The sequence below is a fragment of the Tachypleus tridentatus genome, chromosome 7 (assembly GCF_004210375.1).
Source record: "Tachypleus tridentatus isolate NWPU-2018 chromosome 7, ASM421037v1, whole genome shotgun sequence".
NCBI classification, from domain to species: domain Eukaryota; kingdom Metazoa; phylum Arthropoda; class Merostomata; order Xiphosura; family Limulidae; genus Tachypleus; species Tachypleus tridentatus.
The window spans coordinates 15,104,668-15,125,632 of NC_134831.1; the positions used below are offsets into that span (position 1 = coordinate 15,104,668).

At 35.5% G+C, this 20,965-nt stretch overlaps 1 long non-coding RNA gene across 1 annotated transcript; it reads right to left on the reverse strand.

The window, feature by feature from the left end:
- Positions 1–7,996: 7,996 nt before the first annotated feature.
- LOC143255182 (uncharacterized) lies at positions 7,997–20,251 on the reverse strand. Its single transcript, XR_013030459.1, has 3 exons — positions 19,930–20,251; positions 10,112–10,320; positions 7,997–8,130 (listed from the first exon to the last, which is right to left on the reverse strand). It is a non-coding gene; the product is annotated as an uncharacterized LOC143255182 (long non-coding RNA).
- Positions 20,252–20,965: the final 714 nt, after the last annotated feature.

A 20,965-nucleotide genomic window follows, 5' to 3' on the forward strand; every position in this document is an offset into this window, starting at 1 on the left:
ATCAGTCGGCTTACAAATAATTAATATTACATATTGATTTGCTTTATTCGTTTTTTATTGTTTTTTAGTTGAGCACAAAGCTACACAATGGACTATCAGAGTTCTGCCCATCAACAGTATAGAAACCCACATTTTATCGTGGTAAGTACCTAGACATGCCGCTGTGTCAGTAGGGTAAAGTATAATAATTCGCATTACATCTTAAACTCAATTTTTTTTGTGTGTGTGTGTGTGTGTGTGTGTGTGGGAGGATAATATTTCTAAACAAGTAATATTTTTCAAATAATATTAAACAAATTATCACAACTAAGCCATACGTAACATTAACAGGCTTGATGTTAATGTATGTGGTGCCATCTGTCTTTTACTTGTGAATTATTGTTGTGGTATGTAACTTTAAATATTTTCTACGAAGAAAGGACCCTTAAAAATTTACGTTGATGATATTTTTTTATAAAAGGATATTTCTAAGTGAAGATTATACCTTATAAAATAATTAATCTTAAGATTCGTATAAGTTAATAACAATGATTGCAAATTTAATTGTGTAAACTGAAATCTGTTCTTATTTCCACCTACGTAAGATAGATTAATTTCCGAGAATATCTTGTACGCTTGGTCTCGTCAGTGGCAATTGGTCATGCATTACAAACAACGCAATCCATACTGAATATTTACCATTTTTGTGAACAATACGTAGGTGAAAAGATGCGAAGCGAGAGAGATAAATAATACGAGGTTCACGTTATGGTGCTAACTCTAGAACAGCATTTTAGGCCTCACCAGTGACATTTATATAGCAAACTTCGTTGTTGAAAATAAGAAACTGACACCAAATGAACTGTGCACAAAGTTTCTTACACAGAGATCAAATCCAATAAATCTTGTTTAGAAATTTAATACCATTGGTTACAGTGTTTGTTCTGCTACCTGCCCTTTCACCTACCAAAATTAATTATTCTTTGCCATTATCATGTAACCCTCGAATTACCAACTTGTTTTTATACCGATCCCTTCCAGTGTATCATGTTAAATAACGTGGTTTACTTTGGCTGTTTCAACACTCAATGGAAAAAACCAACTCATCTAAATAAAGGATTAGAATAAATCTATCATATTCCAAGTCAAATAAATAAGATATTCCGGCACTAATTCGTATGATTAATCGCACTGCTGATGGGATCTCTATTTATTTTGTGTGTGGTACGTGTGTTATTATGGATCCCATACCGAATAGAGTCGTAGACCCATACGCGATTTGGCGTACAAATAGTTTATTCCAACATGTCTTAAAAACCAAATGAAGAATTTATACCATCCGTATTTCTAGAGTTATATAGTAGATTTGTAATTACAAAGGTTTTTTCCAGGGTTATCAATCACCGAATACATTTTACGTTATTTAAAAATATGTGTGTATATATATTTGTTAGCCCCCTACTAGTACAGCGGTATGTCTCCGGATTTATAACGCTAAAATCAGGGGTTCGATTCCCCTCGGTGGACTCAGCAGATAGCCCGATGTAGCTTTGCTATATGAAAACACACACATACATATTTGTTTGTTGTTAAGCACAAACATACACAATGAGTTATTTGTGCTGTGCCCACCGCGGGTATTGAAACTCGATTTTTAGCTATACAAGAGCTTAGGCATTAAACTGAGCTACTTGCGGGGGGGCGGAGAGGTCTTACTTCCTGTAAATGGTTGTTAATATTAATTACAGTGAATAAGAGGTTTTCTTTTGTTGTGGTACAGTCAGAAATCTCTTAGTATTGATTTGCTTGTATAATTATATGTGAGTTTAAAAGTTTTAATTCGTTAAATTCGATTATCATAAGCGCAGATGCATACTATCGACGTATGTAGTTTTATCAAAACGTACTTAATTTTACTTTACTAAGCAAAATATGTCGTAATTCATCACATATTTCATTTAAACTTTACCAATCTAAACATTTCAACATCTGCCCGATAGAGAGAAAAATTTTGTGTATGAAATAATAATAATAATAAGAAGAAAGATGTTTTATTAAACACAAAGCTACAAAATGGGTTATTCGAGCTCTGCTCATCACGGGTATCAAAACCCGGCTTCTACCACTATAAGTCCGCAGACATACCACTGTGCCACAAGAAGTAAGCAGAAAGCAAAGCGCACCAAAGGTTTAAGAAAAATTATTCTTTAAGTTTCGGTTTTCATTTTTTATCAACCAAACAGGTTGATTGATATTTTCTCCCATTCAGACCCTCGTGGTTAACGTTGTTTTTTGTGTGTTTATTTTTGTAACGGCAGAAATAACGAAAAATTAAAACTAGAACAATGTGAACGAGATATGTGTTTGTATGTTTTTCATTTTGCTACTACAGAACTATTTGCTCTATTCGTCCCTAATTTTGAAGTGATAGATTGTAGAGTGACAGCTACCACCATCCACTTAGAATACTCTTTAGCCACGAATAGTGGGATTGACTGTCACGTTATACAGCCCATATGGCTGAAAGGGCGAACATGTTCAAGTACAGGAATAGAACTCGCAACCCTCAAAGTGCGAGCCGAGTGTTTTAACCACTAGTTTATGCTAGGCCTTTTTATGTGAATAAAACGAGAGAAGAAGGAAAACAAATTCCATAGACTGGACTTCGACTGGTTAACTCCAAATTTGTATGGTTATTGCTTCCACCACTTTAAAATGTTATTAGGAGTGTATAGATAACATAGTTTAACTAAATATATATTCATATGTGTCAGAAAAATGAATGACACAGTGCATTATTTCAAAAAGCAGAAAAATATCTTTACAAGATATATATTTTAGCCGCGGCATTGTGGCTCATAGAATGGCTCCGAGCTGTTTTTTTTTTTTTTATTCTAACAAATACAAACGTTTAGCTCATAGCACTGTCGTCTCTTGACCAATTTGAGATTTAATTACAGTTTTGGACTCGGTAGCTTAAACACTTTCAGTTAATGCTTTTTACCATGCCCAAGGTCTCCCAGAATAATTTGCTCTAATCTGCATAAAAGAATTTCAATTTGAGGGTAAGCTGCTAGAAATATTGATGAATAAATAATAAAATCGAGTATCTTGGTACTGATGACACACAAATGTAGATAAAAAAAGAAAAAATAGGTCTTATAGATTAATTTACTCTAATCCTGCCTAAAAGAATTAAGTGTCTCTTGTCTATATAACATTTCTTATTACAGAACCTATGCTTGAAACTTCGTGTTTTTATATAACTTGCAATTCCCTCTTGTTTTCGTTTGACTGCGTTCGAAAGATATTTATGACAACATCGCTGATTCAATATAAACCCAATAAGCTATTAGCATAAACTGGTAAAGACGTTCAGGTTTGGTCTGAATTTCGCGACACGGTGGTCTATCAGCGCTAGCTGTCCATAAACTAGCAGTTCATTGCCAACTCTCGCCAATTCTTGGGGCTACTCTTATCATCGAATAGTGGGATTGACTATGTCATTACAACATCTTCCACGTCTGAAAGGGCGAACATATTTGGTAGGATGGGATTCAAACCCGCGACCCTCACACTGCAAGTGAAACGCACCAACCATTTGGCCATGCCAAGCCCTAGAGATTTAGGAAATGAATATTTTTCTTACAGCTGCCTAAAGTACGCTTTAAAAATATTTTTCATATTCATGTGAAACTAAAAGGTAGGATTTTGTAGAAAAATGTTATTTGACCAAGTGAAAACATATCTGAAATGATAATGCATTTTACAATTGCGTTTCCATAATTATGGGAAGGCCACATCGGGCTATCTGCTGTGTCCATCAAGGGTGAGTTGAACCCATGATTTTTTTACTTCGTTAATCCGAAGTCTTACCGCTGTCCCACAGAGAGACACATTTTACAAACGCTACTTACTGAGTGCAGTAAAAAAACAACAACCAGTTTTTGTTTTTCAAGAAAAGGAAGTAACGGGTGAAATATACAAACAGTAATTCAGCCGATATTAAATCTGAATGAAAAATGTGGAACCGTCTTTCCAGGAAATAGTTATGCATTCCAACAATAGAATATTACATATATGCAAATAATTAATAACATTTGCGGAAATACGGCGTAATTTTCCAGGCTGTATTAAATATTTACCCACTATATATACTGTAATATTTCAGCTCGCTCTGCGAGGGTATTGCAATTGAATCCGTTTGCATGTGTATGTGCGTTTCCGCGCGCACATCTCGCAGATATACACGAAAATTTCACACGATGAAAAGTCAGTATGGGTCACTCCTTCCGAGATTTGAACCGGAATCACTTTGAAGAAATTTTAAAATGTAGAGACACTGTATATTTGCAGTTTTCGGTCAATAACTCCGTTAAGTGTGATCATATTTGTACCAAAGTTCGTAGACATATTGAGACTGAGATTTCTCTTCACACTACAAAAAATCTGGATCGTTAATCATTCTGGATTTGAAAAGGATTCTATAAGTTTCCAAGGTGAAATTTTACGTTATCTAATATAAACGCAAGCAATCTCAGAAAGAAGCGACGAGGTGAGAACATGCAATCTCTCCGATTATTTTTCTTCTTTTGGAGGTCCCTATTAACATGTGTAATTTGATTCGTTACAACACATGTAAACATGTGTAATTCAGAATGGCTTTCATATATACATATACTTTCTGTTCTTTAGAAAACAGTGTAATAATATAACAGGAATTCCAACGTTTATTAATTAAATGCATTTTATTATAATTTTTGGCTGACAGTGGCCTAGTAGTTAATGAACCCGAATTTAGAATCTGAAGGTTTATGATTCGCAACCCACAACCGCTCAAACGCGCTCCGCATTGTGTGCGCGCACTACATATGAGAGGGACAAATCCCATGAACTGATCGGACAAAGAGTAGCCCAAAGGTTAGCTGTGGGTGTTGTTGGTCATCTGTCTTCCGTCAAGAACTTCAAAACTGTAGAAACAGTTATAGCCAGCTATGTCCTAGTAAAACATATTCTATCAATTTATATAGAGAATTACCCGAAACTGTGAATCAAAATACCATTATCATGAGAAACGTGAAACCTATCAGATTTCTAGCATAAAGACACACAAAAAATATATTCTATTCATTTCGATAGCAAATTGCCCGAAATTAATAATAATAATATCATTAGAAAACGGAAAGTTGATTTTTAGGATTCGGACATATAGAAGTAAAGACCAAAGACTACAATTTACCCCCGTTAAAATCCTGTATACATTTCGCCAAGCCTACTTGTCGTTCAACGTGTTCCTAAGGTTGTCCTTTAGACCAAACTCAAATAAAAGTCCACATTTCTTAGCGTTGCGCAAGGATATAACGCGAACAGAATATTTAAACTATACAGTTATCGCGTTTATTGTTATCATTTCCCACAAAATGTTATCACAGTCGAGCACAAAAGAGTATACTTGATTGAAATCATGCACCACGGTGGTTAAGAGGCGATACAAAGAGAAACCAGAGTGGATCATAAAATAACCGCTATGCCGGATATGCTTTGTTTCTTCACAGTTTCGTATAATTCACTACTGAATTTAACATAAGATCCTTCTTTGCGGTATCTATTTGGACTGTTGTATAGTCTGAAACACAAACAAATCAAGTCGATGTTGGAAACATTCATTTTTCTTTTTTTAAATTGTACACAACTTCAGAACTTAATAGATGTTTCCACGATCCAGGCTCAAATATATACACATATATATATTGTTTCCTTTTTTTTGTTGTTGTTAAAAACTTTCAGTAAATCCGAAGATTACAATTACGGATCACGGAGAGGTCGGCGTTCACAAATACGCAATAAAAAGTATTAAAAGACAATTTTTAATTCAGGTTTACTGCAAGAAACTCTAGGCCTGGCATGGCCAGATAGGTTAAAGCGTTCGACTCGTAACCTCAGGGTCGCGGGTTCGAATCCCCGTCACACCAAACATGTTTGCCCTTTCAGCCGAGGAGAGTTATAATGTCAATCCCACTAAACGTTGATAAAAGATTAGCCCAAGAGTTGGCGGTGGGTGGTGATAACTAGCTACCTTCCCTCTAGTCTTACACTGCTAAATCAGGGACGGCTAGCGCAGATCGCCCTTGAGTAGCTTTGCGCGAACTTTAAAAAAACAACAACAAACAAACGAGAAACTCTTCTGATTTTGACCTGACAATCTAATACCACTGTAGAAAGAACTATATATGTAGAAGATAAGGTATCTTGTTTTCGATTGTCCTGCTGTGCAGTCGCTACATGTTTTCCATTTTTATCTATTATTGCAAGTTCGAGACATTAAGGTGGTGTTACTTTACACCCTGGCAACCGTTAGTAAATTCATTTAACTTCATCTTTGGTGAGTCACTCGTGAGCTTACCCTAAAAGGCCCATTTATAGTAGATGACACCAGAAACTCTAGGGCCCGAAAAGAGATGGTTGTTTATATATTATTCACTCAGGCTACTAGATTTTTTTTTTATACAATTTCTTGTCTGGATACAAACACTTCCATTCATTGGTCGAAAAGTGTCTTCTCCACATAATCTTTGAGTGAATCATTAACGTGGTGGATGTGAAAATACTATTACTGCTCTATAACTGAAACTGTTCTAAATCTTTTTGGGTGTTAATTGGAACTAAAATATATTTACTTAAAATCTTGCGGTTTTTTACCCCTTTGCTCTGGTCTTACACAGATTTATTTCACTGTTTAAAAGCAGAGTGCGTTCTTCTCTCCTTTGTTCTTGTCTTACACAGATTTATTTTACTTTTTAAAAAGCAGAGTGCGTTCTTCTCTCCTTTGTTCTTGTCTTACACAGATTTATTTTACTTTTTAAAAAGCAGAGTGCGTTCTTCTCTCCTTTGTTCTTGTCTTATGCAGATTTATTTTAATTTTTTAAAAAGCAGAGTGCGTTCTTCTCTCCTTTGTTCTTGTCTTATGCAGATTTATTTTAATTTTTTAAAAAGCAGAGTGCGTTCTTCTCTCCTTTGTTCTTGTCTCGCACAGATTTATTTTACTTTTTAAAAAGCAGAGTGCGTTCTTCTCTCCTTTGTTCTTGTCTTACACAGATTTATTTTACTTTTTAAAAAGCAGAGTGCGTTCTTCTCTCCTTTGTTCTTGTCTTATACAGATTTATTTTAATTTTTTAAAAAGCAGAGTGCGTTCTTCTCTCCTTTGTTCTTGTCTTACACAGATTTATTTTACTTTTTAAAAAGCAGAGTGCGTTCTTCTCTCCTTTGTTCTTGTCTTATGCAGATTTATTTTAATTTTTTAAAAAGCAGAGTGCGTTCTTCTCTCCTTTGTTCTTGTCTTATGCAGATTTATTTTAATTTTTTAAAAAGCAGAGTGCGTTCTTCTCTCCTTTGTTCTTGTCTTACACAGATTTATTTTACTTTTTAAAAAGCAGAGTGCGTTCTTCTCTCCTTTGTTCTTGTCTTACACAGATTTATTTTACTTTTTAAAAAGCAGAGTGCGTTCTTCTCTCCTTTGTTCTTGTCTTATACAGATTTATTTTAATTTTTTAAAAAGCAGAGTGCGTTCTTCTCTCCTTTGTTCTTGTCTTACACAGATTTATTTTACTTTTTAAAAAGCAGTGAAACAAAAATATCAACGACAAAACTGTAACTTATTAAAGGATAAATGAGTGTATTCTACTGTTGATGTTTTCGGAGTCTATCAGGTAGATGTAATATTAAACTCTTGTAAAAAATCGTCTTGCAAGAAAAACAAAATTCTTGAAAGTCCTTTTTTTATTATTTATTTTTAACAACAAGGAGAGACTTCGGGAAGCGGGTTTAACACAAGATCTATTGAAAGCAGTCCATTGAGACTTGCCACCACAGGGCGTTGGCACCCCTACCCAAAAGGGGGAGGGAAGGGATTTCCGCTGATGCCTATCCTAGCAGCTGATCTAAAGGAGCCGACAGGCCGGGAGGTTGGTTCCGGGCGAGACCTCGCCGACGGAGTTGGGCCCTAAGAACGTGAGAAAGTGCTAAGTCGGGCCAACGGGCTTTCAGGAACCACCGGTGTGGGCCTCTCGAAACCCGACACTGCAACTAGGACTAAGGGTGTAGTTGTAAGCTATAGATGCAGAGGTTTCTGGTCTCTTGTATATGCAGTAAAACCTGAGAAAATCAAATGACGATCTTGGATGTACAGCCTACGGAGACAGTACTAATCTCTCATACATACACACATATATACATTGTCACAGGCCTACATGATTTAACAAGATTGTCATGACAGTTTTCCAAGGCTTGGGTGGTTTTATACTTTATTATTTACGTTCTGATTCCTTTCTCAGTGACCCACAAACTCACGTGGTAACACGAACGAGGGGTTGGGCCCTACAAGACTACTTATTCTCAAATCCGATTTTTTTTTTTTTTTTTTGCTTTAGTGGAACCACCCGCATTATCAGGTATGAAACAATCCTAAATTCTATAGATTGTTTAAAACGTTCATAATTATACGCTAATTCTTATTTAACTCGCAGTGAAGTAAAACAAAAAGTAGACGAAACAAATAAGTCTATGAAATGCGAGTTTTATTAAATCCTTCGTAATAAAGTACTTTGCATAAGAACTCCACGACATCATATTTACAGTACACGAAAAAAAGAAAAAAACGTTAGTGATTATAAGAAGTCTACGAAAGGGTACGTAAAAATAACATCGAGTACAATCTTAATTACGGTAAGATTTAACCAGTAAACTTTGTAATCACACTTATAAAAAACAACAACAGAATAACATCTGTAATAGTATCATGACGAGTAGTAAATGTTTTTTTTTAAACTTTTCTATGGTCGCTCAACGACAATTTTGTGGACGTATAACACTAAACAAATAGTCCATTGTAAAGCTACGCGACTAACAACACACATATACAATTAAGTTTCAAATAATACTTCCTCAGTTTAAAACTTAAAAACACTCGAATTTTTCCTTGAAAACAAAATACAGTGAAATAAAGATAAATCGGGTTTAATCTCACATACAATATATCTAAACTTACTCTACGGGATTTGACATTGGCATATGACCTAAGATAAAAATTAAACACTGTCAAGCCATTGATAATAATTTTGAAAACAACTTTGTGCTATAAAACATTTAATTACCGATGAATAAAGAACACTCCCCATTTAGCCCTCGTACTGCCTTACAGTAGTTTTGGATGACTATAGGAAACATCCTAATCTATGTAATTCATAGAGGAAGAAAGCACATTTCAGCAAATAGTGATCGATCAAACTCCGGGCTTTGGGTGTGGAAATTGTGTTTCTTTGGAGTGTTCATTTTGAATTTTCGCCCAAAGCTGCACGAGAGCTATCTGCGTTAGCCATCCCTAATTTAGCAGTGTAAAACTAAAGGGAAGGCAGCTAGTCATCACCACCCACCGCCAAGTCTTGGGCTACTCTTTTACTAACGAATAGTGGGATAAACCATCACATTATGACGCCCCCACGAGCATGTTCGGTGTGAGACGAGCGTAACCCAGTAGTTCGCGTGCGTGTGAAACCAAAGATTAGTGGTTCGCATCCTGTTCTAAAAAAATGCTTTCTGCACTTTGGGGCCGTGTGCTACATAGTGTCAAAAGAACCTTGCTATTAAGTCAGATAGGAGCAGTCCAAGATTTGGCACAAATACTGTTGATTATCTGCGTTTTCTCCAGTTTATCACTTCAGAATTAGGAACGGTTATGCGTAGATATGCATCGTGTAGTTTTGGTTGAAAACTACAGTCAAGCAAACAAGGCTTTAACATTAAATGTGGTAACCACTATAGATTGGAAGTGATAGCATTCAGGTATTATGGCCGCGAATATGTTCAAAGTTCTTCATATGAAGTTTCGTAAAGAAATCCGATTAAGCGAACGTCACATCTTTCACACCTATTCATCAAAACCACGAATACTACAAAGGTACTAACTAATGCATTATTTATTTATTATTATTCTATTGAATACTTTCATATAACGTTACGACACATTAGTTACGACACACGGACACTTGACAGTAGAAACGTTTAGTCAGCACAAATTCCTACGATTTTCTCCACCATTATATACTTTTGAGTAAAAATCAACACAGCTACAACTTACCGTCATCGCTTATGGTTGTCCAGTTTCAACTGTTTTTTTTATTAAACAGCATTCTTATGCGAATGTTTGATTACACTGAGCAGTGTGTGTGTGTGTTTTTCTTACAGCAAAGCCACATTGAGCTATCTGCTGAGTCCACCTAGGGGAATCGACCCCTGATTTTGGCGTTGTAAATCCAAAGACTTATCGTTGTACCAACGGAGGACACACTGCGGAAAGAATAAAGAAACTTGTTAATAATTTTCTTTCTTTCAATTAAAAAAAATCGCGAATTTACAAGGTATGAACATTTTCCGTTGCAAAGTGCTGGTGAACTTGTACGATTCTTGAGCAGTAATCAAAAGTTATGAGTAGTTGCGTTAAATCAATTGATTATTATATCAGTGTGAAATTTGTTTTTTTTAATTTCGCGGAAAGCTACACGAGGGCTATCTGCGTTAACCGTCCCTAATATATCAGTGCAAGACTAGAAGGACGGTAGCTAGTTATCACCACCCACCGCCAACTCTGGAACTACTCTTACCAACGAATAGTGGGATTGACCGTCACATTATAACGCCCCCACGGCTGAAAGGGCGAGCGTGTTTGGTGTGACGGATATCAGAGTGTGGATATAGGTATCACTCATATCTCCTAAGCTGGTTGAACTGCTTGGAGTGTTATCGGAAATGTGACCGAAAATGCTGTTAACAGCACAAGTCAGTCAATGCAATTCACATATACGGCTTTTAGTATTTTGACTTATAAAATTCTACATTGCTACTGTTTACTATACCATAATGCCCTTACTAATGTACAGGTCGCAATTAATTTACTTTAGTTCAGGGATGCATGTCTAATTTTCATTAGAAATGTTTAACAATGACAACGGAGTAAACGCTAATATTATAATAAATGGATTATTTCAGTCGGCGCTCTTTAAAAACAAAATAATAGAATGAAATGCACTTGAGACTTATATCGTCTTATTAACGCAAATAGAGCTACAGACTTCTGTGCTAACACTAAAAGTGAAAAGGAAGATAATTGAATTCTCTTTCAATGCACTAAGACGAGCTGTTGTTGTTGTCGTCATAGTGTTAGCGCGGGTGTTTTCACGTGGTGTCAGGAAGCACGGGACATTGAGAACCAAATCTCTTTCCTGTGTATGTGATAAAGACAACGGGTGTGCCTTCATTCCATACGTTCTGATGACGTCAGCACTTGATGACAGGGTGTTACTTGACCTAGTGACATCTGACATCACCTAACTAGTGGCTTCATGTGATCGTGAAATATAACTCACAATAAATTCATTGAACGACAAGAATTGTATAATATCTTCAGTTTTATAACGTAATAGGGCATTTTCAGTCCCCACGTTGTTTTACTTTTCAAAACCCTCTTGAAAAGTTAAATAAAGTGGTTTAACATGAGACTAAGTCACGTGACTCTTAACATGACGTATCGTCAGCCACACCACTCTCACTCGGCCTGATATACTCAAAAATAAGTTATTTAATTACAAATGTATCTTAAAATACCTATGCCAACATCCTTGGCTTAACATCGAAAAAATGTCAAACAGTCCCAATAAAGAATTATATATATATAATGCTATCAAGAATAAACTGTTCTCAGCATTACCTATTTGTTTGTGGCAAAGTTACCTGCAAGTGTCTCAAATTTTAAACGTCCTACCAGAGGAAGCCAACCGACAGGCAGTACCAGCTAGAAACTCTTGAATTACTCTTTTTACTAACAAGTAGTGGGATTGACTGTAACATTATCATTTTCCTGAGGTCAAGATTTAATCTAGATACCAGCAAACTGCGATTCGAGCAGCGCCATAATCACCGCATCATGCAACATCAACATTATCAACACTAAGATCAACATTATCAACACTAAGATTAACATTATCAACACTAAGATTAACCACAATTTTAGAAACCCTTCAATGTTTTTACATAGTAATCAACTTAACACATTTGATGTACAAAATTGAACGTTATTTATTAAACAAATATATCCACAATATTCGCCCATTACTACTGGAATCCTAAGTTAGAGTTTTGCATCACAAAGTAAGCCAACAAGTATACATTTATTCTTCAAAACATAAAAACTAGTAGCACCTACAGACCTCATATCAAACAAAAAAGAAAAACAGAATCTAAAATCCTCATAACAAAATGTATATGAAAAAAATCTGTCTACAGTCATCGTTACATAAAAGCACAAAAACACCATCTATTGTTCTCGTAACTTAATATGTATAGAAACCAACACACTAACTAGTCCCAATAAAGTAGTGTAAAAAAAAACACACACTATGTAGTGTCTTCATAAAGTAGTTAATTTCGCTATCGACAAGCGGATAAAGAGGTTTTCAATACATTGTACACAGCTGGTCGAGACCGAAATCACACACATATACCACGTTCACATGACCCCACACTGATGACGTCATATGCGAGAATCCATATTTTACATTATTCACCCGCATGGTTAAGGTCTAACGATATATTACTCTACGTTTAAAAGGTAATACGTAAATAACGGCGTTTAATTCTAGAATCTTTCAGTTTTGTAGTTCTGAGATGCATCAGTTAAAGATTCGTAATTGAAATCCACTGCACTGTTCACAAACTTATAAAAATTCGCATACATTTATTTATATTGTTCTTTCCCGTAGATACATGTACTTCTACACAGCGTTATTATAATAAATTCAGACAACGCGTCCTCGTGGTTGTGGGTGTTAGTCTACCGTTCTAAGCTATGATTTTTAAGAGTATGGGAACATAACGAACATACACGTACCACGTGAATGTCTCTGACACACCAACAGAAAGTATGCGGCATATTGAACTAACAAACAGCCAGGCAGCAACACGACTTCAGAGCCCCGGTATTCTCACGTGAGGGCGACCTATTAGAGGCTGCTAAAGCGACCAGAACGCCTTCATCCTACTCCAAGACCACCATGACGGAACGAGACAATAACCTTATCCCGCCAAAAAAGGATACACTGGACAGTGTTTTTTTCCCCCTATTCTTTTCAGAGGTTTTTTTTTTTTTTTTTAAATGTCTGCACGTCTACCAGCAAGCCAAGACACGAATAGCCTACAGAACTTAAACATATCGGTTCTCTACTCTTTCACGACCATATAGAGCCACTGTAAGAAGTCAATGTCCTCGTCACTTGAGACGAGAAGACGTAACAGTAATAAGTGCGTGCAGCCTTCCCCAGCCGACATCCGGAAGCTAGTATAATAATGGGCCAGTTCCTCACACCCTCTTATTTAGCACACAATCCCCTCTTCCTAAAGCATTTACACACTTTGAAACCAGACAGCTATATGTGTATCACGCATGCATTTACTCAAGTCTTTCCACAACAACCACAATTCACCGCTTCCCGTCTCTCTATCCATCTATTTAATATCAAGTGACCAAAAAAGTGCATATATCACAGATGAAAGTTTTTTTTTTTTACTGGCTAAGTGCTTACATATTTTATGGACGGTACAGTTAAATACTAAAAGCCTATTTTTCTCAGTGCATGCGTTTGGAATTCGAGTTGTGGACGTACTTATAAAATGAAGTATTTTTTGTATTATTATGGAATACAAATATTTCATGCCACTTTTAAATGCTTCTCAAGAACGTAATTATTACAAAAACAAGGTCACTAAACATGCAGACAGGTTTGAACGTAAAATGATAATTACGTAAAAATAACAAACCAAAACGGAAGTCTCATCCTATTATAGTCGCTGAAAAATAATAAGTTGATTGTTCCCCCATATTTCGATGGCTTATGGCCTGTTCTCAGTTTATGTGTTTACATAAACAATCAGTGCAGGATCTCATGGAAATCAAGACAGTGTGACCACATACTTAAATGAACAGAAGAAATGAAACCAGTGCGCAGGTCCAATTTTAACCGTTTGAATACTAATAACAGTATATTACGTACAGTTTCTACATGAGGTCACACTGTTATTGTTAACGTAGTGTACTAGCTTGATTCTGATGGTAACATTTGATAATTTTCACACACATACACACAAGGGGTACATTACTTAAAGCAGTGAAGACAGACATACAGATCATATTGATCGTTAAGTTTGGTTGATATCTCAGTAACAGAAATAAATTAGTAGTTTGTTTAGTAAATGCACATAAAATATATTTATCCTACAACTGATGTTTCGTAATTTGGTGGTTATTAGATTTACTGTGGATCGGGAATCCAAGGTTCAAGTTGTGAAATGCCGCTCTTTACAGTGCACAGTTTCAGTTATGAGGGCGTTATAAGTGTTACAGTCAATCCCGTTATTCAGTTTAAAATAGCAGCAGATAAAGGGTGATGCTGCATGTTTTGCCATCTCTCTGGTGCCTTAACCTTTGGGTCTGTCTCTGACCTGGCAGTTTAGCTCATGTATCGCTCAGGTCCATTGTAATAAATACTTCTAGAATATTCTTTAGCAATGCCAAGTACGAATTTTTTTTAATAAGTTATCAATAGCAGAAACATCATGGGTTGTAACTTGTCCCTTTTTATTCTGTGATAATTCAAAGCCTGACGCCTGCCATCAACATTCGTAAACACACGTCCTCATTATCCTTTGTGTTGTACAACACATAGAGCAGGGACCTTGTAGTTTGTACTAGCGACGTTTAGCAGTTTGTGTACCATAAACCATTGCCGTGTTCTATTGTCATGTTTTAAGTGATGATACTGTCGTATGTATGACTCGTAAACACACTTGGTCCAAAAGTATTAACATACTGAAACCTACCCGTACTTGTTTAATGATAATGGACCTATTGAGAGAAAGTTGTACATAAAAAAGTATTACAAATGTATAAACAACATTACAATGGAAAAGGTTATGGTGATATACTGAAAATACTTAACATTACGAAAAGTCTTTCTGTGGTGTAAGTTCACGGACATAGCTAAAAATCCAAAGTTATATTTCCCACCATGCATAGAGTGCAGAAAGCCTTTTGTGTAACTTTCAATACGGAAAAAAACATGGTACACTAAAATCTGGTACATTTATGTTTAGTATCAATTCAAAGAAAGTTCAAATTAGAAAGTTAAGTAAATTTCTTTATTAAAATTGCGTTCGAACTTCTATAACCTTTACGTGTAAAACCTAGTAGTTTTGCTATATCTCGTCTCATTATCAGAAGACAGATTTTATGGACCTGGGAGGGTTAGATTACATTGACCTTCCCCTCCCCGATAGATGGTTGCATTTCAGATGAATATAAGTAAATATGACATGAGGGTCAGATTTTTGAGAGAAATATTTTTCGCGAATTTCGTAAGAGTCTATCACAGGGTGTTTCTATATTTGCATATTTGTACAGAATTTTTGACGAGGTGGATCTGGATACTTTTTGTGCTGTAATTGGTGAAAATTTTTTATATATTTTGTAATTTATTTGCGTGTTTCGGTGCTACATTAATCCATACTTGTTTGTAGATTCTGATGACGCTATTCGCTGAAATTCCGTTGTTTTTGCCAGTAGACTCTTCGTTCATTGGCAAATTTTTGTTATGATATCACTAATATGACTTAACCACAATAAGGTAAGAGTTAATCATTAAACTCTTGTGAAATAGACGGAGATTCATGTTTAGTCAGGATTCTACATTAGCGCCACTGACGACTGTTTCAGGAAACAGACAAAAGCCTAAATAATTTTGAGGGAGTGGTTGAAGGCCGCGAAATCAAGATCAAGTTACCCCTTACATTAAATCACATTTGTTTGGTTTTCAAGTACCTTCAGTACTTCATCGACAGTTGCATAATTTTCCCAAACTTGGGAGGAGGGGGGAAAAATAATATGTAATCCTGAAGTGTTTTTGTTGTTTTTGAGTCTATAAACTGTTGATGAGATTTTTTATTCCAAAAACTACAGCGTTTTAAGCTATCAGGAATTTAAAACAAAAACCACTCCTTTAAATAATACCTATATTCCTCTAATATTTGTTTTTTCTATTTTTTGTAGTTTTTAACGTATGTAATGGTGTTTTTTTATTGTTTTTTTATATACAAACCCTAAACTTTCATACTGAAAATTATTCAAAATGGATTTTTCTCTCAAAGATAATACGAGGGTAGCAAAAAAATACTCTAATACTAACTACGTTTGGTTTCTGTTTTCATCCGCAAGGCTACACAATGAGCTATAAGTGCGCAGGTATCAAAATCAGATTTTAGCATTATAAGCTCGCAGACTTACCGCTGAGCCACCAGAGGGGGAGAGCAATACAAGAATACAGAAAAATATTTTATGAAAGTAATTTTAATATTTATGGATACTTTGATGTGATGTAAGAGTTATTTTAAAATCACTCCAAAACCAACATCATTGTAGAAGGTCACATTGATACTCAAACAGTAACATGCAATATTTAAAGGGAGGATAGGCTGACCTATTAGTGACTCTAACGAGCGCAAATTATATAGAAAAATGTTTTGTCGAAGACTTCAGATGAAAGCATATGGTATTTAAATGGTGCTCGACGCGTAATCCGAGGGTCGCGGGTTCGAATCCCCATCTCACCAAACATGCTCGCCCTTTCAACCGTGGGAGCGTTATAATGTAACAATCAATCCCACTATTCGTTGGCAAAAAAGTAGCCCAAGAGTCGACGGTGGGTGGTGATGACTAGCTGCCTTCCCTCTAGTCTTACACTGCTAAATTAAGAACGGCTAGCGCAGATAGACCTCGAGTAGCTTTGCGCGAAATTCAAAAACAAAATTTAAAAGGACGTTCTCAAAACTGGTGGCTTCGAAATAACTTAGCGGTAGTTTAACACCTTATCACGCTAAAAATCAGGTTTCGATACCGTTATGGGCGAATCACAGATAACCTATTGTGTAGCTTTGCGTTTAACAACAACAAAAAAACTAAAACAATACTTCTGACATAAGCGAAATGATTTTCTCAGTTTCTTGAGTAATTAAGATATACTGATATTTTAGCTTCTGTTGCTACTAAGTATTGAAAGGTTAGATATTGTCAATATATCCTATATATATATCCTGTGACTGTCTGACTCCCAACTCCGATATGATCTTGGAAATTTAGTTACTTTAAACGTTGGTCATCAAAATGTTCTTCTGATGTCAGTTTTTAGCCGTTATTCAGTCATCCTAGGTGTTGAGTCAACTAGGTCTTTAAACGTTGTTAATAATCGTTTGGTTACAACGCCTCTCTGTAGGTAGTTTTTATACAATTTAGACCTTACGCTACCGTCCCCGCAAGGTCCTCCTAGTGGCCAATGGAACTTTGAAACATGAATATGACAAGGCCATCTGTCACGAGATTCTGACGTGTATATAAGAACCCCCACATACACACACACACTCGACTGAATGACTAGTTAAATGATTCACTTCCTGTACTTATTCGATGTATAGAATGAAAAAAAAATTAAAGCTACAAACTCGCACATGTTAAGCTCATTGTTGGTATGGTTGATGAAAAAAAAAAAAAAAATCACGCGCTCCTTTGCTTACTCATGAATCCTTCTTCAACAGCAAAGAAAGGCTGCGTTCTGTAACCACGAAACACTTATGCTTATCTCACGCTTTAAGACTTCTGGAATTTACCACAAGAAAATGAGTACATCCAACCTTGACTTTTTTCATCTTTTAACAACCCAAGAAATGAGTATACAAATCATACAGTGAACTCTTTAAGCATTTTATCATACGTTACCGAAAGTAAAAGGTTAATATCGTAAGTCACATCGCACTCAACAGAGGGCCTCATCTGAGATGTGATAGGCGCGACCTCTGGTGTGATAGTAAGTTATTTACCAAGAGAGTTATCTCGCCAGATTCAAATAGAAGGTTCATATTAATATCCTATTATTGCAACAAAAATTAACATATTTCGAAGAATAAGACATTTTATTAATTACTTCCTCCCGATAAGAAATGTATTATTTGTATGTAAAACAATCATTTAATTTCTTACGTTCGTTTTTAACGCACTTTTAAAATATATTTTCATCCATAAATGCTTCAATCTAGTTCCAAATAACAGTATATTGCGTTACGTATCCCGAATTATCGAGTCAAACGTACAACAAATAAACGACTAAATATTAGATCCTATTAAAATGTTTTACTGCAATTTTTTTACGAACGTTTTCTAAAGCGAAGTTTCATTCCGCCATCTTCTATCGCATTTATAGTGTATAAGTATATATCTTTTTCCCAGCATCAAGCCATTAGTGTTTATTAGCTTTGTAAGTAAAGTACAGTCTTTCTTATATGTTACTTCCATTAACAGTGTTGTTTATAATATTAATATATCTTTTTTTACGCTTATACTTTCATTATAATAAGTATTTTGTATTCTTACTTTGTATCTAGATTTGGAGGCTAAACCTAAATCTACGCTTGTCCAATTTCATAGAGTATTCATGTAATTATGACCGAAAACATCGTTAATATTTAGGGTATCAATAAAGCATGAAACAATGTATTAAGTTTCAATTTGCTCTGATCAGAAATCAATATTAATTAAATAATTTTTAATGTACTATTTACGTTTCAAGATACACCATTACCGGATAAAAGTTTCTTTTTTCACACTCACAACACATGATTTTAATAATAAAGTTTCCTAGTGGCTCAGAATAAGTGTGGGGGCTGATTATTCTCAAATTCATGGTCTGAACCCTGCAGTGAGCACAACAAAGATCCTATCGTGCAGCTGTGGGCTTGACAATAACAACAAAATTTTAATCGCGACACAATATTTTTTGCCATTCTTCTACGCATAGTATGTGCTTTTTACAAACCATGTTATTTCCATAAGCCTTCCGACCGAAGTTACGCTTACCAACTGGTAATAATAAAAAAACATTAATTATAAAACTAGTGCGTAAGTGTAACATTGTTTTATTGCATTCACACTGAGTACAAGATCCAACGTCAAAGCCCGATTCAAAGACAAGGCCATTAAGGGCCAGAGAGTGATTACTACGCTAATAATATGAAACTGAATTTTATATATTTCAAAACAGCTAATTAATCACTGATGGTTCCTAAGATTGAAATGATCTTCACTACAAAAAAAAATTCTTAAAATGAACACTAATTAGGTTTATATCCCGAAAGATTCCAGAGATTAGTTGATATTTTGAAATATACTAAATTACTACACAGTTATGACACTTACTACACATATTTGAAATATTTAATTTTTAAAGTTTCGTTAATATATATTATATCACACAATCATACTGTTTTTTGCTGTCCCTTATTTGTAAAAGAGTCTTCACTGTTCCACATTAATATCAGAAAATTATGTACCGTGTTGTTTTGTTCGTGTGTGTATATAATATATATATAAACATAATGACCAGGTAAGTCTTAAATAGTTGCGTTACAGAAGCTGTGTTTTGTTTCTTGCTCTTATTTCAACCGCAAATATGCGCAGTGATCGAACCCCAAATTTTAGTCTTATATACCTTTCAGTTAACCTCTGAGCAACCGGAAAAGTATACAAACCGACAGTGAAATAAGCCCCTGAGGCAGAAGGGTGATGCTTACAAACCACAAATATTCACATTTGTAAACTCCCTTGTGCCTCGGTCTTCACTATTCAAATAAGTCTGTACATTTTGTTGCTCATCTGTCTATACATATATACATACCGTCATACTAAGTCTGAAAGTATGTGGCCGAAATAGAATGGTGTAACTTTTCAAACCACAACTATTATTCATTCGTAACCACTTCAGCGTCTTGGCCAACAAAGAAAAAAAGCACAGTAAACAGTAATCTTACCTGCTTGGTGGACACTTAAAAACTGCCAAACGAAGCCTCCATCCCAAAACAAAGCATCGGTAAACCGTGGCGATGCCGTATTATCGATATCATAGATTATGGCTTGGTACGTCTGAACGAAGTTGTCTTTCCCACGACATTTTGACGCCTAGTCAGTACCAATAATCAGGCAGCGTGAAGTCCAGTAGGCAGAATAACACTCAGAGTGAATAGCGCTACATATTATAATTTACAAGTATTTCAAAAACCCACAACAGTACGTCAACTCGGCTGACATAAGCGCCAAATTTTTGAGTTGGTGAACAAGATGGACTACCCACGCGAATAAAGACAAAAAATCTAACTTTACAAACGTTTGGTTTAGTCATTAAAATAAAATAATAATAAACATAGATATACATATTATAGAATTATGTAACTTGTGACTAACTTGGACAAAGTCCATAAAACTCGAGGCAAGCGCTAAGACAGTTTGAAAGGTTATGCCTCACGGCCGCGGGGTTATGTATTTCCTCCCCTCAACCGCAAGACGAGGACTATGTTAAGCTGAGAGCCCCGCCTCTTGGGCATCGCTTACAGTAGAAGTAAAGCAGCTATTGGTCGGTGTCCTCAAATATTAACATACTTTGCATTCCATACATACCGAAAACTGGTGTTGATAGCATGGTTGCGAGCGCCGCTGGCTGATTTCATGAATGAAAGTAGAACTCAGTGCAAGGCACGGTGTTGTTACTAGTCGAGATTTCTTATAAAAAATGTCAAAGTGAAGCTGCACTGAATCTTTCAACAGTTGTTTTAATTCTTAAGCAGTAGTTAATTAAGATAGGATGAGACAACGTGACTGGATTTGTTGTTTTTTGTACAGTTAACCAGAGTATTAAACTGATTAGAACAGTGTTTCTCAAATATTTCTAGCTTGCATACCATTTGTTGTTTAATTTTTAAAATTACAAATCCAGGTTTACTTTACAGGAACAAAAATAAAACTTTTTTTTTTTTCAGTTAGGCCTGCATTTGTTAATTAAGCAAAGGTTGC